This window comes from Columba livia, chromosome 9 (assembly GCF_036013475.1).
Source record: "Columba livia isolate bColLiv1 breed racing homer chromosome 9, bColLiv1.pat.W.v2, whole genome shotgun sequence".
NCBI lineage: Eukaryota > Metazoa > Chordata > Aves > Columbiformes > Columbidae > Columba > Columba livia.
Window position 1 is genome coordinate 21,972,606 of NC_088610.1, and position 21,264 is coordinate 21,993,869.

General features: G+C 42.5%; 1 protein-coding gene across 5 annotated transcripts in view; it reads right to left on the reverse strand.

The window, feature by feature from the left end:
- MAP3K13 (mitogen-activated protein kinase kinase kinase 13) overlaps nt 1-21,264 on the reverse strand; it is a 67,629-nt gene that overhangs the window by 29,016 nt on the left and 17,349 nt on the right. For 3 of the 5 annotated variants that reach the window (XM_065073085.1, XM_065073088.1, XM_065073089.1), the window contains one exon: nt 14,224-14,369. The gene's annotated coding sequence lies outside the window, so the exon portion shown is untranslated. Of the gene's footprint in view, nt 1-5,865; nt 5,936-7,493; nt 14,184-14,223; nt 14,370-21,264 lie in introns of those variants that run through there. The other 2 variants (XM_065073087.1, XM_021286448.2) reach the window with 2 other exon arrangements.

A 21,264-nucleotide genomic window follows, 5' to 3' on the forward strand; every position in this document is an offset into this window, starting at 1 on the left:
TCTGGCTGCATTAGGTACAGCAAGGTAACTACACTGAGAATAGGGCTGCAATTTATGTGTATCGTCTCTGGACTAGCACAATACTCCTGGCTTGGAACAGTTCTTTAAAACATCCCAGAATCTAACAAAAAGAAGAAAAAAGCATGCTTATAAAGTATAGTTATCTTACTATGCGTATCTTGCAGCTGAGCTCTCACATCCCTTGTGATTATCTCTCAGTTTCTACATGGAATTTGGACAAGAGGTTGATACACAGTCCTCTCCCATCCTTTGCCGCTCCATGCTGTACAACTTCAGTGGAGGAAAGAAGCGCCGGGAGCTGCTGAGCTGGCACTACCACTTCTGACCTTCGGGCTTTGGAATCGCACGATTTTATTACACACGATTCCAACAAACTTATTCTCTTCCTGGTCTCCTGGTGAGGGAAAAGCTGTCTGAGTGGATCAGATACTCCTCTTACACTGCACTTGTATGGTCTGACATGACTGGGAATATATGTTTGTGTTCTGCATAGTTGTTTTGAACACAAACTGCAATAGCAGATTTATTGACAGAGAATGAGTTACACACCATTAAAACGCAATCTCTTTGTTTTCAGGGGTTTTGAAGACACATTATTCAGAGGAAGGAACTGCAAATGAATGTACCGCGAAGATCCACACAGTATTGTCTGCGGCTGAAAACAAACCAACCCAACAGAAAAACCAACCACAAACAACTCTATCTGGTTAGGTTTTCAAAAAAGAAACTACACTATTAAGCTAACCCATATTAACTCAGTGCAGTCCAGCCTACGTTATAGGCTAATCTTTAACTACGGAGCAGTCCAAGGCCAAAGCTTGGCTTTTTCTAAGCAATCGCCCTTTGTCCAGACACACGGCTCCTTCGAGGCACCACGTTTCCTCCCCACCACAAAGTGCGTCCCATCTTGCGCCCACGCGAATGCTCGGCCACGATCCCGCCCTACAGTTACAACATTGCCAAAACACCGTTCGTTTCTGATAAAACAGATGGAAATTTTTTCATCTGACCCACTTGAGATCTTGAGGCTGTCACTGCAACAGCTCCAAACACATTTATGCGTGTGCTTGAACTTACTCTACAAGAAAACAGCAGATTTATCCGGTAAAGCCGGAGTTTTGTGCTTTACACTGTTCTTTCTGTCAGATAACTACCACACTACTTCTGTACCTCCTAACCACAATATATACTCACAGTTCCCTTCTCATCATCGGATGCTACAACACAGGCCAACTACCTTTTGCAAACGTCATAATCATCACCTGAGCTACGTAGGAGCAATTGCTTAGGGTTCAAAACTATCACGATCATTCTAAAATATTAACTGAATATTTTAACATAGACATGCACGTTAAGGGTGTAAATGTATATATACAGTTACTTTCGTATTATCAAACCAGAAGATTGAATTGGTGTGTCTGCTAATTTAAGTTAGCCTTTATTCAATACATTCACTCTGTCCTGAAACAGAGACTCATCATTTTTGGCAGAAGTCATTTCACGGTTGTAATATACTTTTTTTCTGTCGCCATTTCAGTGAGAAAGAGAACTCTGTCTAGCCTTCCGGCCTGAACCCTTTCTGACAATGACAAAAATAGTTTGGTATACCAGCCAAGAAATATTCATGCTGCCTGAATTGGAGCTCTGTGCACAGAGCAGCTGGAGGGCCGCTCTGCACCTTGTATCTTCAGCTCAGCCCGTCAGAGCAGCAATAGGTGTCCCCTGGACTCCAGCAGAACGTCAGGTCCACCAGCGCCTCCAAAGCCCAAGAGCAGGATCTGCGGGCAGCAAACCCACCCAGCTCCCCGACCTGCAGCTCACTGACTCTCCTCCAGTGGTATTTTTCTATTCTACAGCCCACAAAGTATTTTTCCTGTGCAAGTGCGTCAAAGAGGTTTTTTTAACCAGAGCACTTTGGCAGCCACTATGCTGTGGCAAGGAGTTTTGCAGCTTAACTGTTTGTTGTCTAAGGTAACACCAACTATTCTTCACTTTGCATCTCTCATTTAATTCCTTTCTTGGAATAACCAGTTGTTCATGGTTTCAGCGACACCTGAACCCTATTCATGTGCGATTTTATGAACTATCCCACCCTCCACTCCAACGTCCTTTTTCAAGTCTAACGATTCCCACTCTACCTTCTCACTCACCATATGAAACCTGCTCTGTGTCTTTGATCACCTCCCTCCATCTTTTCCATTTCTCCTATATCACCTTAATCAACCCTAAATTTGACTGACAGTTCTATCATTTGAGTTCACAAGAGCCTTCCAGTACTCTCTGCAGCTGGACTACATGGTTATTACCGTGAACACCTTATTTCTCTGGCGCCTCTTGTTTCAGAATATTCCTAAATGATCTGGATAAGGCAAGAAAAGGTAGAAAGCGTACGAGTAGCGCAATCCCCAAAGCAGAGCCGCATGACAACTCCTTTTAGAGAAAAAATGGTTCAACATTATTGTCTATTTATCCCTACTCTTATTTCTTATCCTTTCACCAATCGTTTGCCTGCGAGAAGGGTGTCCCTGTTATTTTATAGCTGTTTAGTTTCTCTAAGAGTCTGGTAAGAATTCTTGCCAAAATTCCAATGGATCAACCACATCCCCTTGTCTGACATCCTCTTCACCCCCTCTAAAGAAACCGAATATGATTCCCAAGGCCTTACTTCACCTCTAGAGAACATGAAATTTGTCCATCTGCACTGGCTCCCAGCGTAGGAATGAACTTCTACCTCCACAAACACTGCACAAATATTTAACTAGGAACTCCTTCAACATAAGGTCACAGATTTGTGGGGGAAGAAGTGTTTGATTTGGAAAAAGAAATCAAGCATCCACTTATTTTTTCTTTTTTTTTTTTTTCTTGGCATGAAGAACAAATAAAGAAAAAAAATCACCTTTGCAAAAAGCAAATCCACCCTCCCTTGTACTCAGGGAGACCTCTCCATCCGACTCCAATGAAGGCGAGATTGAGTCCCGTTTCACCTGCTAGCCGGCTTTGCAAAGCGCAGCTTGTGAAATAAGCAGCTTACATAACTGCGTATTTCCAGCACTACACACATAAACGCTTCCTCTATCCTGTAGAAGGTATTTTTGGATCTGCTAAAATGCTACTGCGTTCTCTCAGGGCTTTGCGTTCTTCTGCTCAGAAATTGCATAATCTGATGCCATAGGACATTGGTGATGTTGCATAAGGACTCGTATATCCGCTGCAGGATCATGGTACTACACATTTGCACTGCGGAACAGCCCCTCTCCGTGCTCCTCAACTCAGGCCCCCAGGGTTTGGAGGAAAGGATAATCTATCAGGGGGGTGGAGGTAACAAACCACAGACCATAATGTTGCAAGCATTTAATTTCCCAAAAAAGGGGTTTAACTTTTTATGCCTAATTGCTACTTCTGTCTTCCCCTCACTCACATTGTTTGCATGTCTTGAGCTACGTGCACATATTAAACACCAGAAATTTCATATACAATGTTCTGACATCTCATTGACAACTGATACCCTCCAGCACAGGCTCATCAATACCACTGTAAAACATTTAGCTTGTACAAAAGACAGACTAAATGCTGATTAGCCTTTTGTATTACTGAATTACTATTGGAATTAGTCTTAGATGGAAATTTAGAAACGACCTTAAGTTACACTCTTCTCTTTCATCTTTCCAGCTGTCTTCATAGTATGAATCAACTTTAAAACCCAGTCACAGACTTCAGGCTCTGCTCCTTTTCTCTCCTCATCCTTCAGAATTCCACACTTCTTTCTTACCTCATGTTGTAGTACTAAATAGCAATAACAGATTACAGGATTTAAATTCAAATATCCTACAACTACAAAACCCAGGAAAAACTCAAATTCAAGTTCACAGACTCTTTACAGCCTCTTTGACATTGCCACAGTGAAGACATTAAAACGTTCCAGCGTTACCAACAAACAGTATTTTGTAAGTTCCCCCACTCGCAGAACTGAAACATCGTATTTTCCTCCAAGGAGTAGTGTTAAGATTAACTAATATCTGAAAGGTCTTTGAGGATGAAGATCAATATCAAAGTTGTCTTTTCAGGAATCCAGTGAATGAATCAAACCCTCACTTTAATTCATGTGAGGCATCAAACCGGTCTCAGGTAAATTCACTCCAATGCTTGTTCTTATTTTTGTAGTACATATGAATTATTCAGTATTTGCAAAACACACTTGACATGTAAGAGTTATACACACAAACTTCTCAGCGCTAGCAGCTTACACGCTTCATAGTCGGTATTAAAGTTACTAAACAACTGAAAGTCCACAAACTACTGGGGTACATGCGACACTCTGGCCTCTACCAACATTACCAGAGTGCGTGGACCTGATGGGAAGGGGACACCTGAAATCCAGCTGGAAATCTCTCCAATGAGAAGCGACAGTAGTACTAAGTTGTATTTACTAAGCACCGTAACGCATGTATGAGCAAAGAGGATTACTCCTCAACAGAAGCAAGCACGATAACTTGCTCAGGAGCCTCTACTAAGCCTGTATTACCGACAGAGTAAGAGCAACATCCCAGAGGTGCGATCCTGCTTTGGGCCGCTAGTGCTTGACGCGATGGGAATGCAACCAAGACAGCACACGCTACATGCAGGCACGGCCCGAAGAACCGCAGAGGACCCTCCGGAGGCTGCGTTCCTGATCTTGGTGTCCTCCAGAAGGTAACGGAGCGACGGGCTGGGGACAGGAAAGGACAAGCATCCTAGGAATGAAGAAAATGTCCACACAGAGAGACCTCCATTCCTCAAGCCCACTAGGCTGGAAAAAGCCCAGCCTCCCACCCACGGCCCTTCCTTTCTCCTTCCTCCTCTGGCGCTGAGCTAGCGACTGCGCCACAAGAACCAGCACAAACAATTCCAGCTTCACCCAAGGGCTATAAAACCCCTGTACTTTACCCAGAGACATCTATTCTTCGCCCTGGCCTACACCCAACTGTTGTTAATGCCTTTGAGCCTGCTCCAGCGACCGACTTTTCAGTTGAGGTTGTAAACAGAGAAAGAGGACAGAGGTCAACATGCATGATGAGTATTTATAGGGGTGGGAGTAAGTACACCCAGTGTTGCTGCTCCCGGCCCACCTCGGCATTTCTGCCGCAGCTGCCAACTTGCTATTCAATCCAAAGCAGCGTGTGCTTTAGGTGAAGTGTTTACTCCTCGCTCCCCAAGACTTGGGAGTGATTCGCTGTAAAGTCACAAAACCAGCAGCCTACAAAAGACTAAAGCCCGTGCACGGGACACATTTGCCAAGAAGGGGTAAAAATAAGAAGTCCTTTAAGCTGGCCAGGGCTTGCTGAAGTGCCAAACAAACCCCTGAGAGCTTCAGCCTCTTCTGCAGAGGGAACATTGACCTCAACTCACTCATTTTGATCCAAATACGACTGAGAAACTCACTGGAAGATGTAAAATCACTGAGACTGCTGCCGCCTTCTTGCAAACCCTGGATCGCAGGTGGGAGCTTGGTTTAAATGCTCAGTGCACAGCCAGGCTTGGGTGAAGGAGGAGGAACCTGCACCAATTTTAAATCTCTTTATCTGACCAATGCCAGCCTTTTATTTTTAATTTACGTATGAAAGCTTTATTTAAAGAACTCTGCCATTTTGAGAAGTATTACTATTTGAAATCCACTGCACACACCTCAGCTGCAGAAAGCCTGGAAGGAGTATCAGGCATGAACAACTCCAGCCTAATCAGTCCCCGTCTCACATCTGCTGTTAAAAAAGTCATAAGAAAACAGGAAATACTGTAAAACATTTCTTATCCTGCCACTGCTTAGAGCAGAACCACATTTTAATAACTACTAATCGCGAAACGGCTTACCTATGAAGAGATGTGCAAATAAATCATTACTCAATTTTCTGATCCACTGGAGATAAGCCACTTAGCAGATCTTTACAACAGGAGACAGAAGAGGAAGGTTAAGAATGCAACCAGAAGAAAACAAGCCAAGCATTTTTAAATGCAAGTTCACCTCTAGCTGAGAAGCACTAAGAGTCCCTACCATGTATTCTGTGCTGAACGTTACTTGCTAACTCCAGGCACAGGGTCAAAATGAATGCCAGCTATAAATCAGGCTATCAGGCAGCAGGGGACAAAGACAAATATGAATGACAGGACCATTCCAGATCAAAGAATCAGACTGGAGGTCCAAAATACAGGAAAGAAAACTGGTGTTAAAGCAAAAACAAACAAACAAAAAAAGCCACTACAGCAAAAATAACGATTTATTTGTTTTTCACAGCCGAAGTCTGCTACAGAAACAGCGGTTCAAAGGGTCGTCTCTAGAAACAAAAACCCGCATATGTTCGGGAATGCAACAAAAAGGGTAGTAACAAAAACTTTTAAACTGGTGACAACTTTAACCTCCGCATTCTAGGATGTCCCAGGATGGCTGTGGCTGCACACACAGAGGTTACTGTGGAAAGTGCCCACATTTGCCAGTCAGAGCAGCTGAACCTCTCGTTTCATTCATCCACTTGGTTTTTATTGCAAATATTTTCTCCCTCAAAATGATCCATCAGAATAGGTTCCTTCAGTTCCTTCTGTTGAACAGACTGCCTATTGATAAAATCAGTATATCCAAACACAGGGGCCTGATGTCATCTTTCTAAAATACCCAATTTTTCATTTCCTTAGGAGAGACATGTGGCTTGATGCGACCGAGCTATTGCTGTACCTAAACCACCCCCAAAAACCAAAAATAAAAGAGCAGCTCCACTCATTTCATTGGGAGAAAACATGACATCATGGCCCATTCAGGTAAGCATCAATATGACAAATTTTGCCCCAGTGAACAGTATCGTTAACTGCAATAATACCCCAGCTTCCCTATCTAGTAGGAAAATGAGGGGTAAAGAGCATGTGTTTAGCACACAGAGCCAGCTCAAACTGCTATTTTCAACAATAAAGGAACAAATTCCTACCCAGCCGATAGAGAAAAACACATCTCTTCTTCATCTCAATAATAAATTAAATTATTTATTACCCTAACACAATAGAAGAATTGTTTGATTAGCCCACAAGGAAAAAAAAATACAATTGCCTAGAGGGCAAAAAAATACAATTCTGCTCCTTTATACCATCTCTAGTAATTCTTCTGTAATTCCCTCTATATTCCATATATACCCATTCTCCATTGCCGTTCCCTTCCCCTTTAAAAGGGGGGCACAGGGAGATAACGTGCAGAATTGCAGCTGAAAAATGTCTAGCACACCGACAAGCAAAAGGACAGGCCAGCTATCGGATTTACAAGCACCGACGGATAAATTAAGGCTTCACGTTCCCTCTTCCCTTCTCTCAGCATCATTTTGTCAGCCCTTTCCCATCACAAACACAACATCCATCTGTCCTTCTGAAATAAACGGCGAAAGGGCAACGCTGAGCATTAAGCACACACAAAAAGCACACGCGCTTCAAAAAAGAAAAGGCATTCTCATGTAAATACTCACGAGGATTAAGGTTCTCTATGTGATGCTCCATTTTCTTGTTTTAAAAAGATGGAAGGCAAAAAAAAATAAAAGGAAGTGTTGCAAAATAAAAGGAAATTCCACCCCCCCGATCCCGCAGCCTGCTGCAAAGAAGCCCAGGAGCGTGCTGACGTCACGGATTCATGAATGGATGGAAAAGGGGCTGTTTGGCGATTCGGCGGCGCCGGCCGGGGCCGCGCACCGGCACAGGGGAGCAGGGGGCGGCCAATCCGGATCTGGGCACCGCAGCGCCCAGCGTGCCGTGCACGGAGAGACGGGAGGCTGGAAGGAATTTGTTGGGGAGCGAAGCAAAGCGAAGCTGCGGGGTAAAATGGCATCGCCGGCGCTGCCGTTCGGCGGGGAAGACATCCTCCAACGCCTTCGGGTCGTCGCTCCGGCGGGTTTCTGCCCCTCCGCGCGGCTTGGGTAACAACGGCGTATCGAATGACAGCCATCTGTTACGTGAATCAGAAAAGGAGTTTGTCGTCCCTCTGGCTTCTCTCGGGATGACAAACCCTGGGAGCTACTATGAAAAATAACTCAATATAAGCACGTACTGGGAGGAAGCTGCGGGGAGAACAATAGGAGGCTTGTATATGATTAGTGATGCAAAAGCACCAAAAAAATGAAAATAGGAGGACTAACAAAATCACGCATTCAACTCGCATCAAATATTGCCAGCAGCGGGCACGCAAGCTCACAACGTCAGAGACGTTCAGAAACAAAAACCGGAGCACGCACAGTTTCGCACTTGCGGGTCCGTAAGGAACAGCGGCCAGGATGTCCGTGTATCGCAGCCTACCAGCCATTTTCATTCCATTTTTAATCCCATGCCAGTGAATACGCTTAATTCTGCGGTACCAGATGCAAGGGCACGGGGCAGCATTTTGGACACCTAAAGAGATGGCGATATCCCAGGGAACGCACGCAATGGCATTTATGATTAAATTGGACCTGGACGGGGGAAGAACACAAGTTTTGCATCTTTAAAATAGGAGGGAAGGAGCAAAGGGAATTAAGGCCAAGGTATGGAGGAAAATCTAGGCTGTAACTATGCAATTACACCTTCTTGGTTTAACAGAATTCATCAATTTGGTTTCTAAAAGTCCTTCTGAACAACTTGTAGCTTCCCAATTATTAAGAGCCAGGATTTTCATATTTTCCCCACCCAGTTTCCTAGCAAGTAGGAAGCAATTACGCCAAAAGAGCACGTCCCAAAACTTCCTCTGGTGAAGCACATCTTGAGAGAATCCCACTTTTCCTTATGGAAACTGGGGAACATCCCAAAATAAACTGGGACTGCATGTAACAGTGATGCAGATCTGGGTTTAGAAAGCAAAGATGTTGTGCTACCACGTGAGCCAGCACCACTGATACCACCTTGTGTGGAGGGAACAGAAGTATTAAGTATTATCATTCAAAGCCCAGTTCTTGTCCCCACCCTGGGATGAAAACAACAGGTTCCAGATGTCCCTGGCACTTTCAAAACAGAAACAAGAACTGGTAATTTACTCTCTTAGCCTAAAGCAAAAAGGGCTAAACTCAGGAACTAGAAGGGGGAGCACAGCACCGCATGCAAGAAGTGGAAGAAAAAGAAGGAAAATGGCTATAGAGTGAGAAAAGTCAAAATCAAAACAGAAAGGGAAGTAATTTTCAGAGGTTTCCAAGGGTTAATTGCAGTGACTAAAACAAACAAGCAAGCAGGGAAAACAGGTGGGAATAAAATCCCAGGAAGACTCCAGCATAGGAAAAGAGCTTGCACGTACAATTTAAGATTTTCTTCTCTTGTGACTTGCTTTGGCACACCAACACACCATTTTATCTGTTTCAACAGCTCAGGTTAACACTTTCAAACACAAAGGTCCTAAATTTAATGTAACATAACCACCTTATCGCATTCCGAAAAAGAAAAAACAATCAGTGGCCTAAAACGGACGGCCGTTACAAGATTACATTGGTAGCCAAATAACAGCATGAGAAAACAGGTTACAACCGGTTCCACATTTTAACACTAGCCAGGACACAGCTACTTTCATGCGTCGGTGGTAAATAAGTTGAGAAAGAGAAATGATTTTCCTGCTTCTCATTTAGACAAAAAAAATGGTCCAAGCAGGGAACTCTGTGAAGTATCAGATGCTCAAGTTTAGTTCGGTATTAATGTGAAAATAGGGGAAAAACGTACAAAGTACAATGAGATATTAAAAATCCAAAGTTCAAAAGGGGCCACAGTGTAAAGTTCACAGGTAGCAGGATTTCTGAAAGGGTGTACAAGTAACTGAGTAACTAGGCCCTTAGGAGACAGAGCACGTGAAATGGGTGCAATGGGTGCAAAAGAAAAGCTACAAGTGTTCAAAAAATATCTGTTCACCATATTCGAGGAAGACAAGATAATTAAGTACTTTCAAGCCAATTAGTAACTAATAGGAATGTTATACAGCATCTGCTAGGCGTGACGTTTCAAGTTGGCACGTCGTATTAATTTGAGCCCAGTCCTGAAATACTAATTTAACAAGTTCTCCAATCCTATGACCTTTGATTTTAATAAACTGGAAAAATAGTAAAATCACAGAAGACTGAGAATAACAATATCATGCCAATATTCAAAAATAGCATACGTTTGCTATTTAGAGGCCTTGGTAACTTGGGGTTGAACTTGGCCAAAAATCCCAGTATCCAACCTGTGATTGGAGAGGAGCCGTCCCAGTGTCCTGTCTCTGATGGTGGCCAGAAAATCAAAGCAAATGCCAAACGCTTCTTGTGGCATATTCCCCTAGCAAAAGCAGGAAATTAAAAAAAGAGACAAAAGTGACTCAAAGGCTGATTTCATAATTATACACCAATAAGGCCGTTTATAAATCTACTCGGCACACACTCGGAGGTACATGAAAATTTTCTACCTGGATGAATAAACAGGTGAAGTGAAAGAGCAAACGATTCTCTAACAGGAGAAAGCCTGGGTAAATATTTGCATGGATAAGATGGCTAGAGGCACATTTTATTGTCAAGGCCTAAAATCCATGAGATCTTTGATCCACTATTCCAACCCCATAGGCATGTATTCCTTTTCTGAATGTCCTGATCTTCAGCGGTGGGGTGGGTGACAGGAATGAAGGTAGAAAATATATATATACACATAAATCATCAGATCTTCAGGCTTCTAACCAGAATCTCCCAGATGTGAGACCTTCTTGGAGCAGAAACATCAGAGCTGCCTCTGCCCACAAACCAGCATCGCCGGGGAGCCATGGTGAGATGTTCGGGGCTGGTTTAGGTCTGCTTAAAATGCACCCAGAGAGCTGGAGATGGCTATGAACCCATAGATTCACAACACCCAGAGAGAAAGCCACCCGTAACATCAAGTGTCTACCCAAAAGCTATACAAACTCACAGACACTTGTGCCACCACTGTACGGTCTTCAGATGAAAGTGCTACCAACTCCTATTGCCAAAGTGAGCCTTCCTACGGCAAAATCACCTTCCATACAGTTGCCTGTTGGTTTTCTGAGTCTGCTTTGCTAGATATGATGGGTAGGAGTACAAAAGACTAAATGATGACTTGCTTAACCTTGTATTGCCTTTAGCAACACTCCAAGAACTCAAAATAAAAGTCACTGAATGCACTACAAGACAAGACAAACGCATTATGCCTTCCCTTGTTTAAGCCTGAGGCTGGTATGGATTTTGTTTAAGAACTTTCTGGGTGTTAACACAGAAAGAGAAAAATCGTCTTCCCAAATTTACAGTTGTCGTGGCCAGATCCTTTCTTCTGGTCAGGTCACTTGTGCTTATCTCCTTCCACACTGCCCACCTGTTTGTACGAAACCTGGCAGAATTTTGTTATCTTAAAAGCTCCACCTCTAACGTGTGGCTGAAATCAGACAACGCGTTGTAAAAATATCAAGGGGAGGAGGAACAAACAGGAAGGCGGTCTAAATACAGATAGCCAGGAGTAGGGTGATACAGCTAAAGAGATGAAAATCTGCTTATTTGCTGTTTTTTTCCTCATTTGGAGAAACCCTTAGCAAAGGCCCCGTGAGAAAAACAGAACTATTTGTTCAGGGAAACAGTCACAAAATAACGTTTCTCCCAGAAAACATGCCAAAACAAAGTCTTCTATAACGATAATTAACTCTAATAGAATTGCCAGCAATGAGAAATACTGCAAAAAAGTAAAAGTATGCATAATTAGCAGTTATAAAGGACATTTTTAAAGCCAACTGAACTACAGTCACTTTTCCCCTTCCAGCTTAGGAGCTTGCAAAAAAATGAGAGACCTGACAACGAAGTCTCAGTATTAGTGCCATATGGAAAGAAAAGTCCTATAATTTCTGCTACTCCCACAAAAAAGGCATATTCTCACAAAAAAAGAGCCTGCACAGGGAAGCTTTTGGGGGAGGAATTAATGAAACTGGAGAAGTGATTAAAAAATGCTGTACTATTCCCCAAGGTCAAGTTTTGTTCAGAGGAAGAAAACCACCTGCACAAATATAGAAACAAGTGCTGAGCAGCTGTGCTGTAGATAAGGATTTGGGGGAGAGAGAAAGACAGACCGAGCACAAATTACAAATATCGTGTTGTCACAAACAAGGCAACTTCTACCCATTGACAGGGCCACAAATGTCCACCCATTGACAGAAGCACCAGCCTAAGAAGTCACGTTGCCGCCTATATTAGGAGCTAAAGGGGAAAAAATTCATCTCGCAAGAATCATCCAGCAATAGTGATGATGCTTTGATGCAAAGGGTCAAGATGATCTTTTGGAACCTTTCAGGCCTCTTCTCCTATGAAGATACCACAGTACTGAAAGCTTTGCTGCAAGACCAGAAGGGAAAAAATTCATCTGATCTTCCGCAGCACAAGGTCTTGCCGAATTATATCTTTCCAACCTTGCTTCTGTTATACAATCTCTCTGAGGAATATTAGTCAGATTTCCACCAAAAAAACCTGCAGAAAGCCCATTAAGACAGAAGAATTCAAACATTTATAGGTTAGAGACTGCTAGAATAAGGCACTGTATTTAATACTAAGTCTTGCCTGTGATCAAGTTCCTTCAAGAACAGCGGATCAGCCCTATGTAAATATTCTCAAGACAAATAAAACCTGCTCAGCATCTACCTCCCAGACTCCCGTCAGTCACGAAGCGATCGGCAGCTTCTCCTTCAGAGTTTACTGATTTTTCTTCTGTCTCCCAAGAGACTTCTGTTCCCCCACTGCTAAATGCAGCCCCTAGGAGAGCCCCTTTGATCTCTGAGGTATCACGACATGGAATTACTCACTTCATGAAGTTATGACAAATGTTTAAATAGTTGCAATCACGATTAACAGATTTTTGGTCCAGAATATTTGGGTTGAGAGCATTAAACTTCTCAGCAGCGGTGATTTTGAGCCTTGTTGGACAACGCAGCATGATGTATAACAGAAGGCACCCCCAAAGCAGGACGCTCTCAGGAGGTGTCGTATGGCAGAACAAATACTTGCTGAATAAGTGCAAATAGTTGTGAATGAAGTCATCAAGCTGTTCTTAAGGGACAAGCAAAAATTAAATAGCCTTCACCTAAAGGGCTGATAAAAGCCCATGTCCTGATACTCCAACTCAATCAAACCATCAGCTACAGACTACATGATCAGAAGTTTGCTTGGTTCACTTGCTCTCCCACTACCTGCCATCTACTAAATGTCATAGTGTCCCTCACAAGCCGTATTTTCTGTCCTCAAGCCACCTCTATTCCACCATCACTATGCACACAGCACTCCCATATAGAGCACCTTGTCTATGAACTGCAAAAAATAGGATAAATAAGAAGCAGCAGTGATGATGAAGCAACTAATAAACTGTCGCTGATGAGCAAGGACAGGGTAGTTCATGCAACTAATGGCTTTCATTGAGACGAAAACAGGTTCAAGCCAAGGGTGAATTTAATTCTTCAGTAAAATACTTCACCTCAATTATAACTTGTAATGAGAGACAGCTAGAGTCTAAATATATGGATGCTCTGCCTCTACAGAACGCACCACTCCTCATAAAACAGCTAAAAACTTTTATATTAAGAACTGAATTTATATTAAGAAGTGAATCCCAAAATGTAGCTCCATCTCACATCTTCCTACAATTCCATTCAGAGGTGGCTCAGGCACCTCCTAAAACTGACACATCTGTAGCTTTCTCTGCATGAAGTATTTCCGTATGACAAAGATCATACAAATATAAAGAAAAACCATTTGACATTAGAGACATTCAACATTCCAGAAATGAACAGCTGCTTGAAAACAAAAAAAATAGCTAAAAACATATAGTTCTGATGTTATTGAACCTATAACCTGCTCAGATTTCAAAATAAACCACGACCCTCTACATTTTCAGGAACTTTGCTGGTGTCTCTACTCCAGCTACAGCCTGGATTCCTGTGAGGAGGTCCATGTTGTCCAGCCAATCACCAGAGCAAGTACAATGAAAAAGTACTTATAACAATAGAAAAACAATATATCAAAGTTATCACCTCAGAAAAATCAATACATCTGAATTAATAGATTCCAATGCTTTCAGAATTCTAGTTGAAAAACCTAAACAGTGTAAAATTAACTGCAACTCAGTCTATGCAAACACCCTTTGGCGCTTGTGCTTTCCCTGTTCAGGAGCGAGTGTGTTATTGTTTCACGTCTTCTCAACTTCCTGATGAGTTACTAGGGTTTAAACATCGAGACCTGCTGATACCTGCTCATTGTCCCAGGTGCACTGAAAGCCCATGTCCTCTTGGTTCACTGCACACGCACCTCCTCTTCACGTCAGAGAAATGAAGCTGCGCTCTGAAGCTGCGCCACGAGTAATGTTTAGGACAGTCCAGCACCGAATTCTTCGCTCTAGAAAGAAGAACAAGACAACTCAGAATCCTACTGAGCAAAGATGTATTTAAATAAACGATCTGGTGATCCATTCAAAACATCCCATTATGCATCCCGATGTCACGTGGCACATTTAAATGCAGCAGAAAACATCCAAAATTAAGCATGTACTTTCAAAAAGAAGCTGGGACTAGAAAAAGACCTCAACACATTTAGTAGATCCTTTCTTAGCATACGCATACACTCTATAATCCTTTTACGGTACCATTTTAATCTATAATTAAGCAAGCAGCTCCAGTAAAAGAGCTCACAGCTTTCCATATTGAAAAATCACATCATTCAGGAATGGATTAGATTTTAAATAACATCCTTCAAGATAATCTGTTAATGACTTTTTACACTTAATTTTATACCTAATCTTGAAGATATTTGTTTTCCTAATTTTACACATATTTTAGGAGAAGCATAAGATACTACAGTCCTCCTACATATATACAACTCATAACATCTTTCTCTCGCTATCCCGAGATTAGCTTTCAGGATTATTTAAAACATTATGTAGGAAATACAATAATGAGATCTGTTACAAGAAGCCTTAGTGAGAAAGAAGGTGCCACCAGTGCTCTTGTAGAGGAGATAGTGATGACTATTGGGGGAGCTCTTTGTTTTCTAGGGGCCCCCCTCACAAATCAATCAACCCCACTATTCACAATCTTTTCTGCTGGCTGGACATTAATATTCTCACCCCTTTGGTTACCGGCAGTCAAATATTCTGAAACAGCCACTTCCAATAGCAACATCAGACAAACAATCTCGAAAGCCAGTTGTGAACTAGACGGTACAATTATGTACACAACTTCATAACAGTTACACTGTGTTACGGGAAACAAACATGAAAATCGTGTGTTTGAGGAAAAACAGTTCACAGTTATAGAAGCTGAATAATTTCTACCGAATATGCCCTAAAAAACTAAGGAGGGATACTTTACGATAAAATCCTGAGCACATATGCTTCCATTCTAAAACTTTTATTAGACAAACTTTAGAGCTTATAGTTTTTTTTATAGATTAAAAATGTTAATATTTAGCTTTGTTTACAAGAAAATTACATGGTAGTTCTATTAAATCAATGAAAAAAGCCATTAATTACCATCTTTACCACTGTTTTAAGACAGGAATGGTGTGTGTAAACACACCGAGGTTGTTTTCTTGCTTAAAAAAAACAAACATTGAAAGTAGATATTACAGATTAAATAATAATACGGACTTGAGAGGATGAAACACACAAATCCAGAAAGATTGTATCTGATTACATTCTAGTTTTAAACACAAATCACGTATATAGAAAACAGCACCTAAAATTGGATATTCATAAAAAACACGAGACGCTAGATACCTGAAGTTGGCAGAATGCCATAGTAATAAATGACTGAATTTCACACGAATAAAAAAATACAGCCTTGTAGGGCTAGATTTTCAAACATCATTTGATAACCGCTCATAAAGGTGGGAATTGTCAGGACTTTTACCACCGGAGGAGTTTCGCTCTTCCTGCACTTCCATTTACCGCCACCTTTATCGTATTGACCTGGCTTTTAACACTTGCTTTCCAGACTCAACCTTTCAATCTAGTATTTCTCATCCTAACAAAACACCAGCAGAATTCTCAGTATTTGGCCTCAAACACTAACTCCTGCAGACGGATTTCACGTAAAGAACTGAACAAACAAAACATCATTTGCTTTGAAACTCTTCTACTTGCGGTGAAAGCCGAGCTGTACCACAATAGGACTGTGAGCATTGTTTTCAATGGAGCTAGAATTTCATTTCCTACACCCAACTTAAGATGCATTAAAGATGCTGCTAACCACTATAACACAGTTTTGCACCCTCGCAATCTCATCTATAGTTCAAAATAAAATGTTTTGTACAAAATAAATACTTACAGGGAAGGCTGCATAGTGAACTTTGTTCCTGCACCAGACCCAGGCCTTGAGATGTTCCTTTCCCAACTCAGCGAGGTGGGAGGGTTTGTTATTTAACTGTTGGCTGATAACAGCTTATCAGGGACTTGTCAAAGGTTAAACCCAACAGGTTTGCATGGGAAAAGTGCAAAGAAAGCACAAGGGAAATGTTGAATTAGTGCTGTCTCTCCTGTTGCAGCAGGTCCCTCCAGTAAGGCCGCAACTCTCTTGGCCCACCATGACCAGGCCAACAAAGAAAGTTGCACCAAAACCCGTGTCCAGAGAAACCACAACTAAAATCATCTTTGAAAGCCAGTGAGAAGGCAATAAAAAGCACTTTATTTCAAAGGAGGAGCTTGTTTGCCTGCTACATTCACACTGTCTGCCACCCAGGATGGAAAAGCTAACCCCGAATCTTTGAGCCTGGTCCTTAAATACGAGGCGATTTTCTTACTGTTGCCAAATTGATCACGGACACCACAGCTCTGTGACAACCCAGTGGAAAATAAAAACAAAAGAAAAATCTTCCATTTCAAGCCTGCTACGGTATTTTATTTCTATCCCAAACTCACTACTGAGCTATAAAGGGCTGATGCAACTTTAAAACAGAAAAAAAAACCAGAGTTATAGACTCATTACTAATTCATCCTGGCTGAAGCTGCATACCAGCAGCTGCTGCCTCTCTCAATTAACAGCAAATATTGAACAGTATTGTCATTTAACGGTGTTTACTGCCTGCTGCCCTGTCCGCTGTCACGCTTTCGAAGTGTTCTGGCAAAATTTAAAGTATCAACATTAATAAGCAGAGCTTCGTTTAACCCCTTATTTATCAGGGGAGTTTCATACATCCATTAGGTGCTTGGCAATAGCTGAAGACCAAAGATGGAAGGTGCCACTAAAACGGTACTTGTAATTCGGAGGCACACAGGGTGCTTGGCTTCCGCAGAATGAAGCCAAAAAGATGAAACAAAAGAGGAGAAAAAGGAGGAGACTGCACATTCAGCCTCTGTTGCTGAAGATTTAAAAAACAAACAAACCAAACTGAATTTAAAAAAATAAATAAATAAAAACAAGATACAGCCACTCTGCGGGGTGATGAGACTGATGCTGTGATCCCTAACGACCCCATCTCTGCACAGGGGAGACCATCAAGCTCGTATTTGCACTTTGCCTTGGGTGGCCTGCTTGCCCTGTGGTGTCAAGTTAGCTGGAAGCCACTTATGTCCAAAGGACTGTACGTATTCTATATTTCATTTACACTATGTGTTCCCAGCGAATCGGCAGCAGCATCTCGGAGGCTCAGCTGTGAGCTTACTGCCAACTGGGCCAGGGCCAAGCTGTGGACACCAGCGACCTGGAGAAGAGAGGGGATGCTGAGCCAGCCCAATTACACTGCAAGGTGCACACCGGCTATTTCGAGACTACATGAAAACATCAAGCAGCTTCTGTAGTGCATTTATTATAGTAAAAGCTAGAATAACACCATTGAAGCTGATATTGAAATGGGAAGAATTCAGTTATTTCTGAGGTATCGGACCTTTGTACTAGTTCTTCTGCAGAGGCAACTGTGTTCTAAGTATCCAAGGAGCGATGCTCTGAGGGACTTGTCAAACATACAAGGGAATGGCTTTGCACACTGGGTAGCAAAAAGTAGTCTCGGGATCTGGCCAGGACTTTCTGAGCCTTTACAAGCATAATCTTCTTGGTTTCGCTCATTTGGCTCAAGACTCCTTATTTTCTCAGGTACCCTCTATCTGTATCCTGTGCAACTCTAATATCCAGTCCGGTCTGTTAGGAAGACTCATTCCCTCCAGGTTGCTCCACCACCTTTGTGCTGAGACTGTCTGAGGTCTTCAGATATATTAGGTGATGTGACTAATACCTGCCATCTGTTCTTTGTTACCTTCTCTCCTCTCCTGAAGAGGAGTCATCAGTGAAATACTTGTTCTATTCGATCTATTTTAGGAGCGTGGGCTTTTAGCACCCATGCAGCGCTGTTTTGAGCTAAAAAAGTTAAATCCAAGAAGGAGAGCATGCTCTTGCAGGGAAGATGGAGCATTTGCAACATCCCTTAGGTCCTGTACAAGTCTGTGGCTGGGCTCAGAAGCAACCCTCTTTTCTGTAAAAGCTGTCTTCACTCCCAAGAAACAGAACCACTGCCCAGGTTTCAGGCCACGGAGGAGCCTGCAGATCACATCCAGGGCTTTGAAAGTATCTGACTGCTCTCCATAGAAACCCAGTCAGTCCAGAGAGCTCACAGCATCAGCAGGTAAGATGCTGCAGCATTGTGTTACCTGGTTTGAGGAATAAGAAGCTCTTACCCAATTACACCACCTCGGTACAGATGGCTGAAAACAGAAATAGGTACAAATAACTGAGGCCAGATCTCTGCCCATCAGCCTGGGGTGAAATCTTCCACCTCACAGGGAATATTAAGCATTACTTATACCAACGGCTGCTCCCCATAAGCTACAGTTAAGGAAAAAACAAACTGGACACACAAAGGAAAGATGGGCTGGAGAGAGGCCAGTGCAAAATAATCTTCCTGTATTTCTTGCAGGAGCTGTGTCAAAGTGCAAATAAAATCATTACACTGTAGGAAGCTGAAAGACTTGAGATGGAGCAGTGAGGAGTCTCTGGCCCCATCAATGTTTAATTCAAGCAAAGCAGCAGATTCGTAGTAAGCATAGATCTGCTGCTGAAATGCACACTCCCGCTTTGATTCCTAAATGACACAAAGTGAAAACATAAGGATAAAAATAAAACAGGAGAAAAAGAACAGGGAGATTTTTACACCTGGCACTACAGATGCAGCGTGCACAAGCCAGCAACCTACTCAGGTCTCTCCTTTCACTACGGCACGAGGGTTAGACACATAGAGAGAGCTCTGAAATAGGCACCTCAATTTCACAGCTCTCACAGTTCGGCACACTGCTGGGGTAACATCACCTGAGAACAAAAGCTGCTGCACTGCTCCTCAGAAAACAGCAAGTGCTGCCAATCTCTGATTAAAGGCAGCAAGTCGCCTGCTAAGAAAAACTGTAGAACCAGAGGATGAAGATGCATGTGGAAACATGGAAGAAAATGAACCTCCAGAGCCCCGGGAGCAGAAGAAAGACCCACCTGGAACTGTTCCCCTCACAACACTTCCCCTAAAAGATGGGCTGATTTTCTCCCTGTGATGTTTCCCTTGCAAATAAAACCCATCAGTAAGGATCACTCCTTCCCCATAATTTCATGGAGTTGCTCCCATCACACTATAAACAGTAAACTGAGGCTGGTTAAATAAAATTTTGAGGGGAGAAAAGTTGCTGATTAGTGTTTCTTCCTGCCTAAAATGCAAGAAGATCCTAAGAAGAGAAATTAATGCATTCCATGACTCCTGTGAAATCTCCACCTCAATTTTTCTTCCCTTTCCTGCTCTTCACCTCCCCCAAACTGTCAACTGATCACCATTATCCACTTCTTTCCCCTCCACCTTCAGAGAGGGGTCTATTTCCTTTCCCTATTTACATCTTTCTCAACTCAAACTTAATTTTTTTTCCTGCTTCCTCGTCCACTTGCTGAAATTCATACAACTACCTCTCTCTCCTCTGCAACCTCCACCAGCACATCTTGTCTTCTTGCCTGTCTGCAATCCTAAAGAGAAATGTGGTTTTGCTAAAATCAAACAGAAAGCTCCAATTAGACCCAGATTTCACCTCAGCAGCATAACTGTATTTTATTGGAATTATGACACTTATCTCAAGCCAGTTACCCTCAAGTACTGAGTGGACAAGCATGGAATAAGAGCAGGAAAACCACAGTACAAGAGCCTCACATAGCTGAACACACTGGCAAGCTGAGAAATAGCAAATGATAAATGCTATGGAGCCTATTGAAATCTGTCCAGCCTCTGGAAAACCTCCACACAACAAATATAGGTCGTCACTGAATGCAGGTTTTCTTTTTTGAAAGTATGAACAGCCTTAAAAACATATACACCAGTATTCTCATATGGTGCACTCTCCTCAATGTGGGGAGTATGTTTTAGAAAGCGGCCATGGATTTCAGAAGCAGCTCCAACAAGTAGTTTTCTTCTGGGGTAGTGACAAAAAATGAAGAAACAGAAACCCAGAGCCTCAAACAACCGACCAGGACACAAATGTTGCAATTGCACTCACATCAGACGCCTCTTTTCCACTGCAATTAGCTGCTAGAAACAAACTTGCAAAGCACCTTGGGCTGTCCCCACGCATCTCAAGTGGGAAGGTATCCCCACGGATAAAGCAGGACCTCAATTTTCACTGCGGGCCGCTCCAAATTGCCAGCTTCCCGAAATCTGATGTCCCACGGCATTTCTCCTTGCAGAACAGCGACCTTTGCAGGCCTCTGGAGAAAGCAAATCCCATACTAAAAAGATACGGATGACAACCAAAATGCTGGTGTGTCATGCTACTCAAATGACAGCAAACATTTACATAAATATTTACATTGACATATTACAATACGACTCTACTGTAACTGCGGTCTCCTGAGACACAACCATGCTATTTTTTCTTATGAGAAACTCTCTCTTACTCTGAATAAGAGACAAGATGGTGCTGAGCAAGCAAAAGTTGTCCTGTATCTTATCAAACCCTGGTTGATGTCCTCACTTTATATAGAGCTTGCAGAAGGAAGAACTCTCATTTATTCCCACTGAGGACTGGTGACTGTTTTAATTGTTGGCAGGAATTGGGGGCCAGGGTAGTGTCTCATGTGCTAAACAGGAAACAAAACAAACAAACAAATGATGGCACCTTGCATATATACTGCAATATCGCCTTGAAGGGCCCACTGCGTTTGGTTTAGCCCAAACAAAACAGGCTGAAAGTCAACAAATATTTTCGAACAGCTATATTCAACCCCCAAAGCTACTTAAAAGTAAAATGACTGTGAAAAGTGCTCTGTCCTTTAAGTCACAGAGT